The following is a 10,726-nucleotide window of genomic DNA, read 5'->3' as shown; positions in this document are numbered from 1 at the left end:
CCTGATGCCTCTTAGGGCATGGTCACATGCTGTGAGCAGAGGCCACGGGGGTTAATGAGGAAGGAAGCTGGTGGGCCACTGCCCAGCGTGGTGGTTTCTGTACACTCCCCGTGTCCCCACAACAGCAGGAGGTACAAATTGTGGGGAGGAGCCCAGGACCAGGAGTCAGGACCAGAGACCCCAGTCCAGCCACTGGCTGGCAAGTCCTTGCCCTGCCTGAGCCCTGTTTTCTCCATCTGCACAATGGCCGGTGTTGGTGGCACATGTTGGAGCCCCTTTGGGAGCCCTTAAAACATACGTCACCCCAGAGAGCCTTCCTTGATGGGCCTGGACAATGTTTGGAAATAAAGGCTGCCCTGTGCAGCCGGGGTCGAGAACCACAGGCCAGATGAGTCCGAGGGCTTTTCCGACTCCACCACTAGACACTGTTTCATCTGGAAAGATAAACAGGCTCCCCAAAGAGCTGCTCTTGTCTGGCAAGGGAGACCCAGCAACACGCTTATTTATTCAACAAGTATTTGTCAGCCGTGTCCTGTGTGTGGAGCCCTGGGCTGGGTGCTGGTGGTGGGAAGCCAAAGGTGACAGCTCATGTTTACCCAGGGCTTTCTGAGTGCTGAGTCTTCCGCTAAGCCCATCAGGGTATCAGTTTATCTCTGCTCCGCGGCGCTGGCAGAGGAGCCCTAGTCTTCACACACACCCTCCCTAGGGAGCGTGTCCCGGCCGGAAAGTGGGAAATCGCAGAGTTATAGGACCGCTTCTGCGTGGGCACATGGGTGTAATGACTGTGTCAGCAGCCTCGGGCTACCTGAGCATCTATCTGCTCCTTCCCCACCAAGCATTTACTGTTTAGTATAAAGAAAAATGTCATTCCGTGATAGTTACCAAAAATCTGCAGGGAGTGGGGCTTTCATCTTCCTAAGGCCTGAACCCTCCAACTTCCTCTGTGATCCCGCAAGAAGGACAGTGTGGGGGGATTAAGCGCCTGGAGGGGGCCAGTGACCCTTCCCTCCTTCCACCTTTTGTTTTATTCAGGCCCTCAAAGAATGGGGTGATGCCCTTCCACTTTGGGAAAGGCAATCTACTTACTACAAATTCTACAGATTCAAATATTCTTCTCTTCCGGAAAGGCAGCAATAGGCACATCTAGAAATAATAGTCAAGCAGGTATCTGGGCATCCCATGATGTAGTTAAGTTGACCACAAAATTAACGGTCACACCAACCATCCAATTATCCATCTATCCATCCATCCATCCATCCATCCATCCCATCCCATCCCATCCCATCCCATCCCATCCAACAACTTTGCACTGAGCACCTGCAACGTGCCTGACATTATGCCACCTACTTGATAATAAGCAGTGGACATCACAGACCAGGGTACAACCTTCGTGACCCTTAGAGAAAATGTTAGAAACTAACAGAGGTGAAGGATTATTATTCTTACTCCTTCCTGTTCATGTGATGTGTACAACGAAGCCTAGAAAGGGGATGTGACCTTCAAGAAGTAGGAGATGGATGCAAGTATTCTGACTCCATGCTTGGTGCCCTCAGAGGTTACTGTGAACCCACTCTGCAGATCCTAACTAAGCCACATTTCTTCAGAAGCCATGAAACAAAGAAATTGCTGATGCTCCGTATTAGTCAGAGTTCTCCAGAGAAATAGATCCAGTTGGGTGTGGATGAATAGATAGATTGATGGATGGATTTATCATAAGTAATTGACTCACCTGATTACAGAGACAGGCAAGCCCAAGGTCTGCAGGGGGAGTCAGCCAGCTGGAGACTTAGAAGAACTAACATTTCCGTTTGAGTGATAGCCTATGTCCTAGTCCTCAGGCCCTCAAGCAGGAAAAATTCTCTCTTACTTGAGACGGTCATCTGTGCAGCCCTTATGTTCTAGTCAGGCCTTCAACTGATTGAACGAGGCCCACCACAACAGGGATGGCGATCTGCTTTACGCCGTGTACGGACTGAAATGTCAGTCCCACGCACATGCCCTCATAGACACAGCCAGGGTAATGTCTGACCAGATGGTTGAGCAGCCCACTGCCCACCCAAGTTGACAGTTAAAATTAGCCATCATCTGCTCTCAGGAGCTGCACACCTGTCCCACCAGAGCAAGTCCTAGGGGTTAAGAGACATTGTTGAAGATGGGACAGTACTGACAGCAGAGCTCGAGAGAAGAAGGTAAGCAGGTACCAGGAAAGCAGAGCACAGCCTCCTTCCCTTTCCGGCAGATGCTCCTGCAAGAGTCTGGGGAGGGGAGGAACCTGGTTTTCTTTTACATACAGAAGGGAGAAACGTTTCGGAGACCTGTCAAGTACGCGTGGGCTATTTTGTTTTGTTCATAAGCGAATTTCTGTGAGGACCCGTGTATTTCTCTCCAGAGGAAGATAAATGATACACATTAATGTCGGGGAAAGAGCAGCTCACATTCGCAAATTTCTTTTATTTATAAAATGTTTATTTATTTATTTTGAGAGAGAGAGAGCAAGCAAACATGTGAGAGTAGGGGAGGGGCAGAGAGACAGGGAGAGAGAGAGAATTCCAAACAGGCTCTGTGATGTCAGCACAAAGCCCGATGAGATGCTCCATCTCACGAACTGGGACATCATGACCTGAGCCGAAACCAAGAGCCAGATGCTTAACCGACTGAACCACCCGGGGTGCCCTCACATTCACAAATTTCTAACAAGTATCTGTTCTGCCCAGAGATTTGACCTGTTAGCATTGTTTTTTTTTGTTGTTGTTTGTTTTTTTTTTAAATAAAGGACAGGTGAAAACTTTGCCCCCGGTGAGCCCAGCCCTAGTTGGGAAGGCTGAAGATCACCGAAAAGAGTGGCATGCCCATGGACCAGGGACTGCCACCTGGTGATGCCAGCAGAGGCTTGCGACAGCTGGGGCCCTCGCTTCCCATTTGCACCCCCAGACTGAGAGGCAGAGCTGGACAGAGGCCCTGGGCAGCATGGGCCCTCTCTGCACTCTTGGGCACAGAGCCTGCTTGAGACTCTCTCTCTCTCTCTCTCTCTCTGCCCCTTCTCTGCTCACTCTCTCAAAATAAATACACTTCAAAAGAATAATAAAAATAATATATTTTATTTAAAACTTTTCCAATGTTTATTTAGTTTTGAGAGAGAGAGAGAGAGAGAGACAGAGACAGAGACAGAGACAGAGACATAGTTAAGCAGAAGAGGAACAGAGAGGAGGGAGACACAGAATCCAAAGCAGGTTCCAGGCCCTGAGCTGCCAGCACAGAGCCTGACGCGGGGCTCGAACTCACAAACTCTGAGATCATGACCTGCGCCAAAGTCAGACACTTAACCAACTTAGCCACCAGACACCTCTAATATATTTTATTTAATCAAATGTATCTAAAATACAGTTTCAACACATAATCAATATAAAATTATTAAAGAAATGTGTCACATTCCTCATGGCTTTCCATGCTCAGTCTTTGACATCTGGTGCATGTGATGGACTCTAACCACGTCTCAGTTTGGAAAGGCCACCCGTGACTGACGGCTACCATATTGGACCGTGCAGCTTAGACCAAGCTTGTGTGTGTTAATTGGGTCGGTGGTGGACGAGGTAGATGCAGGGGTTGCTTAGATCCTCAGAGCCCGACGGGATCCCTCCCTGGGAGAGGCCCCCTGGACTCCCTCCTAAGCCCTCCTGGTCTGGTCGCCCATACCCGTCCTGCGTCCTTGAACTCACATAGCAGGTGCTCCGATCTCTCCCTATTTCAGGCACCTGTTTCCTCGGAGTTTGGGTAACTAAGGTTTCCCCTATGCTTGGTGCAGGCTCCCCGTGTTTGTGCTACCAGCGTAGAAAGCGGATCTCTGTTGGTTCCTTATGCCCAAGGAGGACTGTGTGACTTCGGGACCCCAGACTGAGGGCCTGACTTTTGCTTGCAAGCTTGCTTGGATGCCCTGGTCCAAACCTTTCCAGAGAAGGTGTGATGTGGTCCTTACTCAAAACTCCGAGGCGGCATCAACGGAAGCACCGGGAAGCCGCGTGCCTACAACCAGCCTGTTCATCCATCTCTACCCCTCAGGGGCCAAGTTCACCTCTTCTGTCCATGCCGGGTCCCCGTCAGGCCACCCGGGCACATCAGTCCCGCCTGCTGCTGGTCGGCCCGGCCCCCGACCCTGCAGGGTAAGCCCTGGCCCCTTCCCTGATGCTCACTGTGGAGTTTGACAAGTGCGGCCCACAGTGTTTACTCCATCGCCCCCTCCTGGCAGGGGGCCCGTCCTGCAGGTCACAGGAGGTCCCGCAGCAAGGAACCTGTCTGCCGTTTTACTGGCCATCCGCGGGTGATGTGACTAGGGACTGGGACCTGGGGACAGCCCTCGGGCCCTGGCACCTGCCCAACCACCGCTGCGCCCCAAACCCTATCTTTGTCATGGCCACGTGCGTGCAGACCCCTCTTGCCACATTTAAGAGAAGGATGTATAACTGAGGCCCTGGGAGCACAAGATCCAAAAAAAACATCTTCTGGTCTGTGGAAATCACCCCCTCCGCCCCTGGGAGCGCTCTGGGACCTCACGCATTTTGAAGTCTCCAGAATGGGGTCCCCAGCATTGTTGGGTCAGGGCTTCTGGGGGAAGGAAATCTCTCTTCAACTCCAGATACGCTTGGTTGGTTGGATGGTTGTCATGATATAAAAATCATCTTTTTCTCCTTTTCCAGTTTCCTGTCATTGGGATGTGACCAGGATATGCGGTGAACTTGGCAGAGGGTACTGTTCCGTCTCTGAGTGTTTGAGTCCAAGTAAGCAGTTCAGTGGACCACCGCCTGCATCTCCCGGAGTGGCCCGGCTGCCGGCCCCAGCCCACGCCCCCCCCCGGGCCGTCCCCAGCTCGGCCCCTGCTCCCTCCCCCAGCACAGAGGCCGGGCTGGCGACAGAAATGGCAGCGCTGTTCGGGCGTGTTCTCTTCTTACAACCTCCGTCGCAGCGAGTCAGTGGGCCGCTGTCGTCATTGCTTAATACCACGCCTGAGCGGCAGCTGCAGAACAATGAAGACAGATCAGAACTTGTTAGTAGACGTGCATTTTAGTGGGGAAAAAGTCCCTTCCAATATTGCGAAAGGAAGATAAACAGGACGGGCACCAGCAGACACCCACACCGAGCGCCGTCTGCACCTGGCCGCTAAGCCGTACGGAGTCCTGGGTGAACCATGTTCCCGGCGGAAGTCAAGATGCTTCAGGTGGGGCGAGGGCTCTACCTGGTGGCCTCTGCCAGGAGCTGATGGGGCCTCAAGGCTCATTGCCCTCTGTGGTGCTTGAAGTCTCTGGCAAGGATGTGGGGTGCCGCGGAAAGCCTCCAGTCCACCCACCTACAGATGGGTGTCTGGCCAGGGTGTTCCGGAGAAACATAACCAGCAGGATGCAGGAGTTGATGTTGCAGTTCCGGGTGTGAGTCCCGCAGGGCAGCCAGCAGCAACGTCACGCGCGTGTTCTCCGGTGCGGTCTTGAGGCCGAATTGCTTCTCCTTTGGAAAACCTCAGTCTTTGTTCTTCAGGCCTTCAAGTGATGGGGCGAGGTCCCCCTGCATCATGCTTTCCTCAAAGTCAACTGATTTAAATGGTTATCACATCTGAAAAAACACCTTCAGAGCAACACCTAGCTTGATGTTTGGCCAAACAGCTGGGCACCGTGGCCTAGGCAAGTTGACCCCTAAAGGGAGAGCCTGTATCTCTGGACCATGGTCTGGTCGGCAGGGTTTGTGATTTCATGTCTTCTAGTAGGCCTTGGGCAAGTCTCTTGGCACGGCCACCCCCCACTTTCCCGTCCCAAATGGGGTAATAATTATACCTTGGGGGATTGTTCTCAGGGCTGGTGGGGGGAGGCTGGACAGCGCCGGCCTGTGGCTTCCTTACACGGTCACAGGGGAATCTTCCTTTCCGTGTTTGGGGGAAAGCTGAGGCCTAGGGTGCTCAGAGGAGTCAGCCTCGAAGACAGAGGGCCTGGGTGCAGGGACTTGGGGTCCCTGGGGACATGGCTGGGTAGAGGGGATGGCCCCAGGCCCTCGGGGCTCCTGGGGTCCCCATCCGGAGATAGCAAGGTGGTGGGAAAATCTGAAGGGCCCATGGCTGCGCGAGGACCCCCGGTGTCCATGGCCTTGTGTGCCCTGAATGGAGCCTCTGTCCTTACGAGGCTATGTGGCCCCAGGGTGGCTTCCTGGGAGAGCACCCCCCCCCATTAAGACCAAACCAAGTGAGGAGCCTCCCCATGGAGAGAGCTGGACTCCCCCCTGCTCAGGCCCAGCCGGCTGAGCGCCTGCAGCTGCATGTCCTGACGGGCAAGCCAAACAGGGACAGAGCTGTCACCTTTGGAGGAGGGATGGTGGACGCTGAGGGGGGAGGCTCCCCGCCTCCCTGCCTCCCGAGGCCCTGCTTGCCTGCGCTCTGCGGGGAGCCTGACCCGCCGCTCTGGCCTCCTGTCCCGCGTGTCTGAGTCCCAGGCTCCCCGCGTGAGCTCCCTCTCTCTCCCCCGCCAGCCGCTCCCTCTTGTTGCAGTGGCCGTGAAGCCGTGCTTGCCGTCTGCACCTGCTGTGGTGCTGAGTCCGAAGGCCTGTCTTGTGGCTGCTGGACGTGGAGGAGACAGGGGCCCCCGCATCCCTCCCACCTTCTCATTCAGAGACCTCTTTGACACCCTCCCTCCTTCATGGTCTTCCAGCCATTGAATACTCCCCACGACGGGGTGCTCACTACTTCCTGAGGGCGATTTCTTCCTGTGCATCCGACAGCTCCTTTCCTTAGAAAGTTCTTCCTCAGGTCGGCCTGGGGTTGCAGTTTGCCTCTGTTCTGACGCCCAAGGGGCCAACCCCTCACATAATGAAGACATTTGGGAGGAGGTCTCTGGGTGGTGGCCCGGCTGCTGACTCGTGCCCACTGCAGAGGGCAGGAGCCCCCAGCTGCGGGGTGAGGAGCGGGGTGTCCCAGGGCCAGAGCTTGCTGAGCCGTGTGCTGGTGGCTCAGTGGTTAGAGACCCCCTCGACTTCTGTCTCTGCCCAGGCACGTGACGGAGCGGGCAGAGAGCTACGTCTGGACACGCATTGCTGTCCGCAGGGCAAGGGCAGGGAGCCGGCCCGGGTGTGACCCCTTCGTGTGCTCCGCACGGAGAGGCAGAGGAACCAAACGTGGCCGTCCAGACAGTGGGACGCTGTTCGGCCTTAAGCAGGCAGGACGTGGGGACACGCATCCAGCATGGGTGGGTCTGGAGGTCCTTGTGCCAGTGAGCTGGGCCGGTCACCAAAGGACACACGCTGCACCTTCCACTCCCATGAGGTCCCTCGAGTGGTCAGGATCAGAGGCAGAGAGTAGCTGCTGGCTGCTGGGCGCCGGGGGACGGAGGTGGGATTTAATGGGGACAGACTTCCAGTCCAGGAAGAGGAAACGGTTCTGGAGACGGATGGGGGGTTGGCCCCCCCACAGCCTGGCTGTGCTCCGTGCTGTCAAACGGCTGACAGGTCAGCGTGTACATATTTCACTACAATCAAATTGAAATTGAATCGGACGTTAAGAGACAAAACAGAAGAAAACCCACCAGAAGGGCACTTCCAAAGCGGGGTAGGAATGCTTCGTGCGGGTCCCGCGGGAGGCGGGTGAAGGCGTGCGCCATGAGGTCCCGAGGACACACGGAATGGGCTTCCCCCGGGCAGTGCTGGGGCCCGGGCACCGGGGTAAGGGCGTGGGGGCGCCTGCCCCGCTGGCCAGCGTGAGGGTCAGAGCCTCACATGGGATACACACAGCACACCTTTGTTGCCCTGCCCTTCTGGGTTCAGCAATCCTGGAGTCAGATGGGGCACGACTGTTCCTTCTAGAGGCTCTAGGGGGAGCCCATTTCTTGCCTTTCTGGGTGCTGGAGGTCACCTGCCCTTCTCGGCCGTGGCCCCTTCCTGTGTCACTCCTGCGTCTGCCCCGTCATCACATCTCCTCTGACAGTGACGCTCCCGCCCGTGCTTATAAAACTACACTCTGATCACACCGCCGCACCCGGGTAAGCCGGGATGCTGTCTCTTTCTGCAGCTCCTTCACTTGCTCACACACGAAAACTCACAGGGTACCGGCTTGCGGGGCCCGGACGCCCACTAGCGCGCCTACGGGGCCGCGGGCCTGCAGACACACGCGCTCGGGCCTGGCTGCACGACTCCACCCCGGAGCCCCAGCACAGTCTGGAAGCCGTCTCCTGACTCGCTTCGTCGTCACTTAGGATGCTCTCCTGGGCCAGGTGACACACGGCTGCTCGTGTGGCCTCAGTCCCCGGCTGGCCGGGCCGTCTGGCTGTTAACGCCACACCTGTGCGAGGCAGGGGCTCTCCTGGATGAGCGGGGGTCTCCCATCCTCACTCCCCTCTATGCCTGGAAGAACCCCTGCGCCTTAACCACTGAGCGTCTTCCCTCCCACACCCCTCGCTCTTGGTGTCCTGACCACGTAGCTTCCTGTCTGTCTCCTCCCTCACCTTTTTTTCTTTTAGTGAAAAAATTACGGGAGTTAAATGGCTTTTCTCCCTACTGAAATGGAAAAAAAAAATAACCTAAAAAAGAACCCATATGAATAGAACATGAGGAAGTTCGGGGGGCACCTGGGGCCCGTCCCGTGGGCGCTGCAGGCCCGCACAGCCTCTCCCCTGCCAGGGCTCGTGTTCCGCCGGCCCCGCTGGGCCAGCGCGAGCTGGAGGCCGCAGCCGGTCACCCCCAGCAAGGACGGGAAGCTGTTTGCGGTGCTTCTCCTGCCCAACGTTCAGAATCCGGGGGAAGGAAAGGAAGCTTTTGAAAGAAAGAAAATCCAGTTCTCCGCACGAGAGAGCACGGAATTACAGGGCAGGCTCCAGACGGGTATTTCTGCCCAAGTTCTGCTTCTGTGGCTGGTTCGTGTCCAGTCTGTGGTCAGGAAATGCCGCTCTCCTGCGTCAGGCTTGGAATGGAAAGGCGGTGCCCTCCCATGGGCCGGTCTCACCAGCAGACGCCGCTGGGCCATGAGGCCTTTGGGCCAAGTGCAGGCCTCCCCTGGGGTCCCCCGAGGACCATCGCTCCAGGGGCTCCAACGTGGGAGGCGCTGTGTTCCCTCCTCGTCTGGGAGAGAGTGTGACCGGTCCACAGTCTGCTGTGTCACATGTTACTCAGTGTTTCATTGCGCCCCGGCCTGGATCAGCTTTGGGAAGACGAGTAATTAACATCGCCTAGAACCACCCACACGTTTGCACATGCCGTTCGGAAGCCGCCAGCCACAGGGGCGGTGTGTGTGTGTGTGTGTGCGCGCGTGTGTGTGTGCGCGCGCCCGCTGAGCCTCTCTCTTTGCCTGGTCCCTCTTCCTGACCTCCCTCTAATTATACAGTGTCCTCTCTCCCACCGCCGGAACCCTTCCCCAGGCCTCACACCTGGACCGTGCACAAGGCAGGCCCCGCGGGAGACGACGGACCACAGCTGTCAGGACAACGGACATGGGCTGTTTAGTGTCGGGACACATCCCGTGTGGGTTCATCCTGGGATAAGGCTGAGCTTTCTGCTGGTGGAGAGAAGCAAGTATGGAAGGTGACAGGGAGAGCGCGAGGTGGGGAGGGGGCTTTCTCTCCGGGTTTGAGGCAGTGCTGCCCGTTGGGGTCCCTGGGCCTTCAGGCCCAGGCGGCGGGTGGGCTTGCAATGAGTTCGAGGGGCTTTCGGGCAAATCGGCTTCTCCGAGCGCAGCAGCGCTTCCTAGCAGTTGTCGGTGGTGAATTTATAGAACCAGCGGTTTTTCTTCCTGGAGGAGATTTCCCTTTTTATAGCAAATTTAATCTCCTGTTTCTCTTTCTCCTGGAGCTGTAATGTCCCCGAGATGTTGTCTGTTCACAGCCAGGTGCGTGGTAAGCAGCGGGTCCGAGAAGCCGGGCTGGTGGAATGGGTGCTGTCGGCGGGTGATTCAGGAACACCTCCCTGCGGGTCTGCATGACTCAGAGCAGTTTGATTTGGTGGAGAAGCCAGTTGACGGACAGGCGCACTGGGACAGCTGGTGACTCACTCTCACTCTCCCAAAGGAGTCAGTGTGGGGTTTCCTAGTGACATGAGCTGACCTCGAATTGCCTTTGGCGGATGCTTAGACCACACGGAACCACGTCATCTTCCCTCCTTCTCTCTCCCCAAAGTCTCCATTGCAGGGGCTGTGGGTCCACATGTCCTTCCTGTGGCAGGGCTGTGGGTGGACTGGCATGCTAAACGGGGTAAGTCACGGTCAGGTCTGCACCCCAGCCCCCAGCAGCGCCCGGATGCCGTGAGCACGGACCCAAGCTTGAGCCTCCACGGCTGAGGTGTGATGCATCTGGGGACAAGGTGCAGATGGCACTCTCTGGGGAAGGCGATCTACAGACCACAGAGTGGGGAGGGCCTGTCCCCGGAGCCAAAGGCCAGGGTATCAGTGTGAGTGCAAATTTTCACGCTGACAGTGACATCTGGAGGGGGTTGAATGGTGCTCCCTCCCAAAGATATGTGCATGGCCTACCCCCTCAGACCTGGGAATGTGACCTTATTCAGAAGTGTAATTTGCAGGTGTAAGTAAGGATCTTGGGACGAGGACATTATCTCGGATTATCAAGGTGAGCCCTACATCCAATGCCAAGTGCACTTGTCAGAAAAGGCAGGGAAGGCTTGACACAGAGCGAGGCAGGGATTCAAGGCTGCAGCTATAAGCCGCGGCACGCCAGGAGCCCCTGGAAGCTGGAGGAGGCAGGAGAGACCTTCCCTAGGG

This window comes from Hyaena hyaena, unplaced genomic scaffold, assembly GCF_003009895.1.
Source record: "Hyaena hyaena isolate Hyena2069 unplaced genomic scaffold, ASM300989v1 scaffold_1177, whole genome shotgun sequence".
In the NCBI taxonomy this organism is placed as follows: Eukaryota; Metazoa; Chordata; class Mammalia; order Carnivora; family Hyaenidae; genus Hyaena; species Hyaena hyaena.
This window is presented reverse-complemented; position numbering follows the sequence as displayed.